Here is a 12,763-nt window from a genome sequence, read left to right as displayed (position 1 = left end):
TTTGATGGTTCATCTTCAAGGTTAGAACAACTTACTTCTCTCTGTGCCAACACCTGTCACACCTGCTCTCAATTACAAAATCAGGTGATTGCACCAAGTGTATGCAGTCGACTACCTGGCAGGGTAGAAAACAAGGACCCACGACCTGTTTTATGAATACTACCATAACTTTGAGTTACATGTTTAATGTAGTCATATCTTACTTTTAATAAATTACGCCCTTCACTCTCTGCCACTTCTCATTAAGTGGAGGAAACGCCGCCACGATAACAGACACGGCAACGCCCTCTTTCTGGAAATCAAACAAATACTTGACATGCCAACTGTCAATCTACATGCCAAATCATAAAACCACAGTCCATGCGCTATCATCACAAAGTTCTTCTTCTTCTTTTTCTTTCTCTTTCCCCACCTGACTCATGCACCAATTAAAAATCTGAATGCAGCGGACAATTATTTATATTGAGCTGAGGTTATATGAGATTTACATGTATTTTGTGACGATTAATCTTTATCCTCAGGCCCATTCAGACGTGCACAAAACTGAATAAGTCTAACATTATTGAGAGCATGTATTAAGCTATATACATTTTTTTATATATATAAATGATCATTTAATTAATGTTGGATCAGGTTTTCAAATGTTTTCGGAGCAGCTCAACTCTTTTCTTTCACTGGGCGCTCATGTCACTTTGGATTAAACTCAGTTCAGAAGTTGCTGCATCAGCACATGTGTTGGCTGTACAGAACAAGCAGCTTCAGGCAAACCAGCCAGAGATCACTGTTGAGCTCCAGTGTGTCTGAGACAGAAGAGGGCTGGGAAAGGGAAGAACACGTATGTGCTTGGGACAGACACTCAGGTTAGGGGTTTGTTAGCCGGAGTCGTGAGGACCAACTTTCCTCACATGAGCAGATGGATGGAAAACAATCTCTCCTTCAGGTTTAGGAGTTAGAGTTGGGTTTAAGATCAGATTCAGGATTTGGTTTAGATTTACGGAAAAAAGAAGCTGTTCAAACCCACAGAACTTTATTTTGAAGGAATAGTTTATACATTTATGAGAAGATACCACTTTCATATTGGCACAATAAATACCATACCTTCAGGAGCTGGTGAGCTTAGTTTAGCTGAAGGAACAAACATCTATCTGCTGCTATTACATCACAACTGTACTTGTACTTTTGTTTTTTAATTAAATGTTGTAGTTTTCGTGTGTCAGTCAGACAGACAATGAACTGAAACTCACTGTAAAGCTCTGTGAAGCCGAGAGGAGCTGCACCGTCATTTCATTCATTGTTAGTATAAAAAATATTGATTACAGCTGCTTGAAGTTACATTCTTCATTGCAGGGCTTTTACATGTTGACGAGTGCTTCACCTCCACCTCTGGCTGATAGAGTCCAGGTGTGAGATACTTCAGAGGGTGTGAACACAGGGAGGTGACTGTGGGAAAGTGGAAGAGAAAACTGGACTTTAAGTACAGCAATGCAAATGTGTGTGTGTGTGTGTGTGTGTGTGTGTGTGGGTGGGGGGTGGGATGTGGGGGAGTGGGGGGGGGGGGTGTCTTTGTGTGACATGCACCAGAGAGGCATCCTCCTTTGCTACCTGACAGATCAGGTTAAACCTGCCACCACTCTCTCTCTCTCTCTCTCTCTCTCTCTCTCTATCTCTCTCTCTCTCTCTCTCACACACACACACACACACACACACACACACACACACACACACACTGACACACAATGCCTCTCCCAGCTCCTGTAACTCTATTCTGCGGCCAAATGGCCACATTGTGTGTGTTATATGTTCTTTAAAAGGAAACAGGTATTCTGGATAAGCGTGTGTGTTGTTGTTGAAGTGGAGGTATGAGGGATCCGCGCACACCTTAGCACAACAACGAACACACACACGGACGTCACGGTGAAGTGAATGGAGTCTGTTACATAACGAACAGGGAGGCCGCGGCTCCGGCGCTGGCAGTCGTTCTGGAGCTGAAACAGTGTGAACATGAGACAGCCGGCTGAGCTGTGAATGGCTGCTTTTCATAAAGGAAACACTGATCTGTGTCCTCTGCCAGCTGGAAACAATCGGGGACTGTGAAACAAACAGGGGAAGCTTTTCAGATTATAGAGTTTATAACAAACTGCATTTATAAGAAACCGGTTAACGAGACACATTTGGTAGATGTTAAGCTAACTAACTTTTTTACTTTTAGGCCTAAGAGTAAAATAATTTCTACTTTATTAAAGGTCGGGGTTGCATTTTAGTCAGAACGGGCAGAAACTCATGTTCAGGATCTTATCAGTCACAACGTAACCTTCCCTCATGTGACAGCGATGTCACACTCTTTTCAATAAGTCATCTTCCAGTGTTTAAGTCTCATCACTAACTTCAGATCAACTTTCAGTGCGACTGTAGGAGAATATTTCTGAGGCGCCTGATTAACGCAGACTCTGATGTAGGAGTAGTTTAACTAGAGCAAGTTAGATGATTTGCTCTTGGCTTAAGCATTAACTATCAAACATTAGGGTTAACTTCAGCTTTTTTATTTTTAAATAACAGACAAAATAAATGCACAAGGAGAGATGTTATAAGTCAGTGTGGGATTTCGTTTGTGACATTCAGTCCCCTGGTTCTCAGATTAAACGTCAGGACTCAGAGTCTCGGGGGAAACCTCTTTCCTGAGGACAAACAGACCTTTCACAGGTAAACAACAGACGCTCCAGATCTGACTTCCTGTTGTTGACCGCCAGAGGTTTTCAGTAGACGTTAATGAACATTATTTATCCCTTATTTATTCACGGAAGTTTCATGAGGAATTATTGTTAGTGACAGTAATTGCCTGGCAGCGTTGCAAAAACGGGAGGGAGGTTTACACACACACACACACACACACACACACACACTCAGGAACAGCCATTAACGCCTGCAGTGTTCATTCATACTGAGAACAGCGGGGGTTCTTCCACAGCAGGATCCAAACACTAAGAAAATGCAGTGTTTGTGTTTGCTGCTTCCTTTCACAATGCTGCACTGTCGGTGATTGTTACATGACGGCTGAGATTGAAAGGAACATGAAGATATGACACCTGTATTCTTTGCCAATGAAAGTGTTTGAAGGAAATAGATAATAAATAAACCCTGCAGCAGTAAAGTTTTCATCCCGACCTGCACAGTGTAGGAAAGGAACATGAAAAACAGCAGTGGCTGTCACCTACTGCATGTTATTCTTTTTTATGTCTTGGTGACGTCATAAAAATACGTCATGGAAAACCGGGAAGCAAGAGAACGCGTCAATCAACATTTTAAAGTTAAACGTTCCTTCAAGATGAATTGTGATCGGCTTTGCTCGCACTGCGTCAGAGGATGTTTGCGTAGCCCTGACTTGTAGCCATGCTAGCAGTCATGTGATGCTGTGCTTAGGCACAACAGTCCTTTAAGCTAAATGCTAATGCTAGCATGTCAGCTGCCTCACAACGACAATGTTACGGTGGCTGGGAAGTATAAACATCTGTACCAAATTTTGTACCAATACATCAAGTACATGTTGAGATAATTGACAAGATAAGCTAGCTAGAGGCTGGTTAGCATCAGCAGGGGGAACCTGCTAGTCTGGCTCTGCTAAAGGTAAGAAAACACCTGAAAACAACTTCCTCTCACAGTCACCACATGTAAAACCAAAAGTATTATTATACTGCAGTTCAGTTCATCCTTCAGATATTACATATTAATCAACAAGCTTTAGAGGAGCTGGTTGGTGGGAATTGGTGGTAGCTAGCTTGGACAGAGCCAGGCTAGGTGTTTCCCCTCTGTTCCCAGTCTTTATGCTAAGCTAAGCTGCTGGCTGTAGCTTCATATTGACTGTACATAACATGTGAGTGATATCTAACAGTCAGAGAGACAGTGAAGCATATTTCCCAGAACTATTTCTGTAGCTGTAGGCTCTGTAGTGACAGTAAAAATCTTAAACTCCCACTGTAATGTCTTTAGCTTCGAGTTAACGTCTTGTGCTTGAGCGCAGACAGACGTTCACAGTCACTGTCCACCCACGGCTCTGACACTCTGACAGAAGTGCATTGATGAAGTGGTGCTGGTTTAGCAGCTAAAGGTTACAGCTCATACCACAGAATGCGAGACTCGACCATTGTCAGAAGACAATTTGTTCTCCACGGACAAAATAAAAGGTTGAAATTAAAATAAACCTCACAAAGGCTCCGTTATCGGGACATCCAGACTCAGTTCTGATTCTCCAGTAAAAACCTACTCCCTGTGACACAACAAGAGGCTGACACAGCAGAAACCTTCACTGAATCACTGAATTCAAGAACATCGCACATTAAGTTGAAGTGAGTGTGGTTTCCGTTCAATGTCATGGTTTTGTGGGAACAATAGTAACTGTGAATGATTCAAACCCACGTACTGTATCATGGACTTTGCCCATTCACTGAGGGACTAAGAACATCACAGTTTCATACAAATGAAGCCTGGCGTAGGTTCAGTCAGGAAGGCCATCTCTACGCCTCTCCCATTCACCGTTCTCTCTCGCTCTCTCACCCACTTCTTGTGATCAGCTGACCTCAGGTGTTTTCTGTAACCAATCAGATCTCGCCAACAATCTGGTTTCTAATCACCAAAGACTCTCACATCTTTTGCACATGGCAATAAAAAGTTTATTCGTTGACTCATAATTAAGTTATGACATCTGAGGTATCACACGTGTGAGAGACGAAGGGACAAACTACTTCCTGGCCTATAATGTTGAGTTCATCGGTGTCATCACGATCATATTAGCGGGAAACAAGGTGTCAGTCGCTGCAGTTACAAACACAGCTTGGTGATTTCACTTGAGATGTATTGCTGCTCTTACGTAGCTCCTTAAGAATCCTGTACAGTCGGGGTTAAACATTTGGCTAAGATTAGATTAGATGGGGGTTACAGTTTTAACGAGACTGTGTTGCATTCACAGTGAAAACAACCTGTGTTAAATCTACACAGGGGGTTAGTGCTGGTGTGTTTAAGGTACCGGTGAGACCTGAAACATGATCCAGGAAGTCCAGCTGGAGTTACACATTAATGCGTTTAAATGTTTCTAATATTCACAGTATAAACTTTTACAACCCCTGCACAGCAACAACAAGAGGTACAGGAACAGGTAAGGTAAACAAGGTAAAAGGTAAACAACTGTTATTTACAGGAAGTGTGCACATGCACGTATTTGATTAGTCACCACAGTGATGACGATAACAGAAAAGTACAACTGAGGCTGCAGATGAACTTAAGTATGGTCAAACATAATGTGTTCGCCTTATGTTTAAGCATTTTTTAAATATTTACTGAAGCCTGTCGTTTTTGTTTCACTGCGAAGGTCATGCTTTTAGTACAATAACGATAGCGAGGAAAACGAGAGTAAAGAAAAGGACCTTTTTTTTTCTTAAGGGACAAAGCGGCACAAGCTCTTACGGTGTGTTCAAGGTGCATTATGTGAACCACAGTACATTTTTTATATTGTATATAGTACCTCTATTTTATCTTATTAATCTTAGATTCTGTTTCTATTGTTATTCTATTTCTTATCACATTTTCCTCTTGTGCTGTTTTTCTTTTCGTGCTGCTGTTTCAAATTTGAATTTCCTCTATGGAGGATTAATAAAGGCACAACTTATCTTATCTTATCTTATCTTATTTTAGTTGCCAAGATATTTCAGTACAAGCAAAAATATCAGTCTGCTGGTGGTGAATCAGAGGATCATAAGTCAGTAGTATTCTAGTATCTGTACATAATTTCACTGCAAGTTGTTGAAATACTCTAGTCTGGACCAGGAAGTGATGCACTGGCCGACAGACCGATCAATACTGCCACACCTAGAGTCACGCCACTAGCATGGCTAAAAGAAAAAGAAAAGCTAACATCAATCAGTGGCCCAGATGCAAGCTTTAGTTCCCAGCATGACATTCAGGCACAATACACACACACATCCACACCCTAACTTTCCACCACGCCAAATAAAAGGAATGAATTCCTGCTCTGCCACTGGACGTTTGCTTCAGAGTCGTTCAACATGAACATCATTCCTGAGGAGACTGTAAAACAGAAAAAAGTAATCAAACCAAGCGACGACAAAACAACAAAAGAGAGGACAGAGATGGAGAGAAGAAAGAGACTCTACAGTCCAGAGAGAGAGAGAGAGAGAGAGAGAGAGAGAGAGAGAGAGAGAGAGAGAGAGAGAGAGAGGCCTCTGAGGCGTTTAAGGTCCACAGGCGACTATGGAGTTTGTGCTGGAGAAAGAAAGAAAGAAAGAAATAAAAGAAAGAAAGAAAGAAAGAAAGAATAACAGGAGAATAAAATAAACTGCAGCTTAAACTCATTTCCACAAGCTGAGCAGAAAACATGAGACTTGAGCTCTGTGGAAAATGTATGATGCACAGACTGAGTCATGAGCTGCTTTCTGAATAAACTGTGCTAAAAAAAAAAAAAAGTCCCAGCGGAGTGAAAATGATCAGAATATTAAAGCAGTTATTACACTGTAAGCAAACACTGGCAGCCTCACAGCTGTCATATAATGTTTTATAATGTCATTTGGCAGATGTGATGTTTCAGTGCAGCTTACTTTAATTGTTTCTTACATGCGGACGTCACTGTTGGAAAACACTCAAGTGTTTGGGACTCTGGTCTGTTTCTGGTCTTTCGGACTGACTCTGGCTGTGTGGAAAACAGTTGTCATGTTTATTTGAAAGGCTACGTTTGTTTTATTTGTCCAGGTTTTTTAAGGTAAAACATAAAAAAACATGACATTAAATATAATATTTACCCTGTTCACCATCTCAGTTTAATGTGCTAGCCTGGTAATATTTGCTTAATTAGCACAAAACACAAAGTACGGCAGAGGCTGATGGGAATATCATTAGTTTTGCAGGTTTTTGGTCATAAAACAAAGTATGGGACAAATTAAAATTTATTAAAGGGGCTATTAGTAAGTTTCCTCTGCAGCTGAACGTGGTTTCTTGCTGGGAGCAGGTCACAAGCGCTTCAGGAGGTTATAATAAATCCTCTGAGCTGCGCTACACCTCCACGGCAGATTGGAGGCTTCAGTGAGTTGCTATCAGAAAGCGACGAGACAGGCTGGGGCTAGCTGGTTAGCATGCTAACTTCAGTAAAAGAGAAGAGTTAACGTTGGCGTTGCTTTTCCACCGCTGGAGACGAGTAGTCTTGGTGAGTAAAAGAATGAAGTTTGATGCTGTTTCAAGTAAACAGCTGTTAATGCTAACGTTAGCCATGTAGCAATAGCGAAAAAACGTACATGTAGCACCTTTAAACTTATTAGAGATCAGACTGCGGGGAACACGAACATCCGTTTATCCCATCTAATAGTTGTTAAAATGTTTACCTCATGGCAGCACCAAAGTCTGTGGGTTTATCCAGCTGACTGACTGACTGACACCTGTGTCCCGACTGAAGCCCCGCCCTCTTCTCAGGTGTTGAGCCTTTGTTATTTTTGACTTTACTCAGCTCTAATATTCACGCGCTGTGTGTGTTTGTGTTTGTGAAGGTCGTCTCTCGTGTGGCTCCAACTCACTCTGAGACGCGTTAAAAGGAGCGGGAACTTGAGGGCACTGAACCTGTGACTCTCTGCTGGGGGTGGTCTCTGTCGTCACCATGGTAACCAACCAACGAGACTGTCACTCTGACTGAGAAGGTGATGTAGTTTGAGCAGCTCTGTGGATCCAGCAAAAGAAAAAGAAAAAAAACCAAAACGCTCCCAGGTTCCAACCGACTCCGAGCGTGTAACAACAGATCTGAGTGTGACCTGAATGTCGAATGTGCACAGAGAGTGAAAACAACTCCGACACTTCGGCACACACACGTGGCTTTTTCTTTTTCTTTTATAATTCATGAAACATTATAAAAACAGAGATCTGTCTCTGTCTCAAACAGAAATGTGGAAAATCCAAGACTTTTCCTTCTCGTCGGATCAGAACTCTGCTGGTTTGCCGTGCACGCTGAGCAGCGATGTGGGAAATGCAGATTGTGTAACAGAACGACCGCACGGAGCGTTTGGACGAGCTGTAGGTGTGATGGCGTTGGCAGGTGAGCAGCCGTGGAGGTGAAGCCCTGCAGGGAGGGCATGGACACTCACACAGAGCACACACCTGCTGCAGAGACGCTTCTTTAATGAAACGTCAGTGATACTGAAGTAAAAATACCAGAACAACAAAGTAAAAATACTCCATTACAAGTAAAACTCCAGCATTTATATTAAATAAAAGTACAGAAGTATTTTCAGCTACATGTACCTAAGTATGAAAAGTGTGAAATGTATTATTATATTATTATATGATATTATTAGAATAATATTGATGCATCAAGGCTTCAGCTGCATTTTACTGTTGTAGCTGCTGCAGGTGGAGCTGGATTTAACTACTTATAAATACGTCCTACTTACTTAAACTTGTGCTCATTTCCTGTTTATATTACAGACTTGAAGCTAGTTTAGTCCAGTGGTTCCCAACCCAGGGGTCGGGCCCCTGCAAGGGGTCACCAGATAAATATGAGGGGTCATCAGATGATTAAATGGAGAGAAAAGAGGAAAAGTTTTTTTAATTAATTAATTTATTTTGGACTGAATTCCTTTCGTTTCTCTTTTTTGTGGAAAAAAAGTTTAATTTTATTTTTTAATTATTAAGACCTCAGAGATTTATTCAAATCACTCACTAACGACTCAGACATTTGAAGGAGTCACAAGAGAAAATCTATATCAATACATTGTATAATATAAGATTGTTATATGATAAGTTTTAATCTGAAAAGTAACTAATGCAGTGGAGGAGAAGGTTCAATATTTACTTCTAAATTCTTGTATGAAGGAGCATGAAATAGAAATATTCAGGTAAAGAACCTGATGGCTGCATAACAACGGTCTGTACGAGCCACGGAAACTTTCAGTTTATCGAAGGGAAGAAAACAAAGTGAGAAAGAGACTTAGAGAGAGAAAAGGAAGTTATAAGAAAAACTAAACAGACTAAAATAGAAAAAACATGTTATGTCAGCTGCAGGATTCTTGTTGCAGCAGGTTCAGTAAAAGAGTTTTCTCACGTGATCCACTGAACAGGACAAACGGTTTGTGGTGTGATTCCTTTACGTGTGTGTGTGTGTGTGTGTGTGTGTGTGTGTGTGTGTGTGTGTTATGGGTGTGAAGCATCAATATGTCACCTGGAGCAGAAACACATTTAAAAGCACAGTGAAAAACATCTTCAGATTTATAAACGACTGCTGGAATAAATACATATAAAAACACTGAAGAGAAAATCTGCAGCTGAATTTAATAACAAACATTAGATTTAAACGTCAGACGTGACTCGTTTCTCTTTGTCTGCATTTATATTTTCTTCATCATTTTTTTGATACAACTAAAATGCGGAGAAGAAAAACAAAATAAAAAATAAAAAGCACAGATTTTTATGTGGAAAACAATGTGAATATTTTTTAGTTAACTTCATCATTCGTTCTGCAGCCAAACGTTTTCCAGCTAATGAACATCAATCACATTATTAGAACTGTCCTTTATCCGCGTTGCAGTTCAAATCATTTCATGCAGAATGATAATATGTGCACATCTTGTTGATCATGCACCGACGACACTGAGAGCTGTCTGAACATCCTGCTCTCTGCTCTGCTGCAGAGCACCAGGTCACAACTTGTGTGTGACCCAGATGTCAGCAGCTGCTTCTGTCACCGGGGATCCTGCATAATGAAACCTGGTGGGTGACCCAGTTCTCTCCTACTGGGACAAACGCTTTTAGTTCTGAATGCAAACTGAGAGTTTTTCCACTGAGGCAGGCGGGCCGAGTGGTTTCACTGACGGTCCAAGACTCAAATATCCAAACAGCTAGCGGATGGACTGACGAGGATTTAACGTAGTGACTTTGTGGATCGTCTTGACTTTTCCTCTGGCGCCACTGTGGTCGAGGCTTTTGGTTTTTCAGTGTGATGCTAAATCAGTGGAGAATTCTTCTATTGGGTGGATTGTTGTGAAGTTTATCACAGATTCAGTGTCCCAACAGGATAAATTAAAATGTCTTTGATTCTTATATTTTTCATCATCAGGTCAACATTGAAATTTGTCCAGTACTTTGGTTTATGACCAAATATCTGCAAGAGCAAAGACAATCCCATCAGCCTCAGCTGTACTTTGTGTTTAGTGCTAATTAGCAAATGTTAGCATGCTAACATGCTAAAGGTTCCTCTCCACAAATGTATTAAACTCAGTAAAATCCTCTGTAATGATTAATATTTTGTTTAACTTGGTTTTCACACATAAACATTGTAAAAAAGACAAAAAACTGGGACTGGAAGCTCATCTATTCTTACTTCCTGGATCAGGCCTTGAGCTCCGCCCACCACCTCCTGGCTCCAGGTGGTCAGGTGAGAGAGCAAAGACCATCAAGATGGTGAGAGGACGAAACATCACAGAGACTCAGCCACATGTTGGAGCCTCAGTCAGACCCAGACTCAGATGAGGAGTCTGTTGAGACCAGAACCAGAGACTAGCAGACGGGTCAGAACCGTTAGCGTGGTTAGCATCTTTTATTTGTTTACGTTGTTTGTTACATTGTTACTGGCAGTGGCTGACAAAGCATTAGCGGTTGTGCTAATGCTAACTCTCCCCCGCTAATTGACTGACTATTTCACTCATCATATGTCGTGTATAATTTAAAAAACACCGTATGGATGTTAACAAGGTTAAAAACTTGATTTTCATCAGAGCGGTTTTTAAAGTGTCGTCCTCTCATGTGAAGATCATTGGGACCAAACCAGAGATTATTTCACTAATATTTATATTCCACTAAGTCATGATCACATCACTCCTGTTTCTGCCTCTGTCTCTGTTAATAGACTTTAAGATTTTATTGATCCCTTTTAAAGCCCTCTGTGGCCTCTCTCCCAGCTGTGTCTCTGACCTCTCTGACATCAGGACGCACCTTGAGACCTCAGGTGAAGGTCGTCCGTCTGTTCCAGAGGCCCGGCCGACATTAAAGGGGACAGAGCGTTTGCAGTCGTGGCCCCTGAGGCTCTGGAGCGATCTGCCCGAGGAAATCAGGTCAGAGTCTGAGTCTGTGACCTCCTTTAAGTCCCTTCTTAAAACATATTTATCTGAGAGCTTTTCCTGGTTTTTATACACCTAATTGTTTTAAGTGTTTTTTTTCCTCTTTGAAACCTCTTCATTTTATGTCTAATGCATCTTATTTTGCTGCCCTTGTCAAGAACTGTGTAACGTGGATTTTGAAACGTGCTCTATGAATAAATATCATTATATTCTCATGTACATGCAGCCATGCAAACTCCAATTAACTCCAATTAAAATGTTTCTGTGCATCATGGCATTTTCTTTTGGCCCTGCATCTCCACTCCAGCCTGGCAAACTATCGTCTAATTGGTTCGTGTACAACGCACGAAACAGGCAAACTGAGACGAACCCTCCTAAACCCCGGATAATGTTGATATATCCCTCCCTTAATTGGAAAATTCTACACCCACAATATTCAGTCAATCCAAAGGGAACACGAGCTTTATCAAATCCTGAATTCTAACACATTCGGAATAGCGTTGAAATATTAGCCTGAATTAGACTGAAGTGAGTTTAGTTTTTGCACAGTGATTTTTACTGTTAGGATTATCCTGCAGTCTGCTGCAAAGACTTGTGTATAAAATAAATGTGTGTGTGTGTGTGTGTGTGTGTGTGTGTGTTGTGTACTCACATACATTTGCAGGAGCATCTGTGGAAATTCTGATGGGATGAAACCTGATCTGAACTGAGTCAGGAAGAAGCGTGAAAGTTATCAGATCAAACACACACACACACACACACACACACACACACACACACACACACACACACACACACACACCTTAACCATCACAACTAAATTCCTAACCCCAACCCTAACCTAACCCTTTCCTGAAGCCTAAAACAAAATCTTAACCCTCATACTGTTTTGAAGGTGTGTCAGAAAGAGAGAACCAGACTGGTCCTCACAAAGATAGAAGTACACACACACACACACACACACACACACACACACACACACAGTGAGACAAGGCTGGGAACAACACTGTCACTTTGGAAAAACTGGTTTCCTTATGAATGGATACAATAGCTTGTTAACCCACTAAACAGCCTCTTTTCACGGAGCTTCACACACAGCAGCAGAGAACAGAGCAAATAAAACATGAAGCCATGAAATCTTTTTTGGCCTGTAAACCTCCTGACTGTGAATCTGAAACTCATGTGACACTGGAAAAATTAAATGAATATTAATTACAGAGACAGAGACGCTACATGTATATTGTATTCTGTTCCTTCATTTACATTGGAAACTTTATAATCCACTTTACCTTTGAAGTTCCTAATGGTTACTTTGTCTCTCTTTATACTACGTCACCTGTCATAATTACTACGACCACTAGGTGTCGCCTAGCAACAAAACGTAACTATGGGTCGTAATTACGGCGGCCCTGAGAGCTCAACGCACTGCATCTTAAGAGAACGCAAATGCAGAAAACATCATCATCGATTGTTTGTTTGTTTGTTTGTTTGTGATGTCAGTATTTGCATCACGTGTTGTCGAACTGATGAAGACGTTTTCTTAAATCAGTGTTTAGTCTGTTTTCTCTCACGGCCACCGTACGTAATAACCTGCGGCACAGACGACCCGTGGGCTCGTTTTCTTTACGGGAGGACGGCCTCTTTCTTCCGGGGCGACTGGAGCTCTC

This window comes from Seriola aureovittata, chromosome 2 (assembly GCF_021018895.1).
Source record: "Seriola aureovittata isolate HTS-2021-v1 ecotype China chromosome 2, ASM2101889v1, whole genome shotgun sequence".
Taxonomy (NCBI): domain Eukaryota; kingdom Metazoa; phylum Chordata; class Actinopteri; order Carangiformes; family Carangidae; genus Seriola; species Seriola aureovittata.
This window is presented reverse-complemented; position numbering follows the sequence as displayed.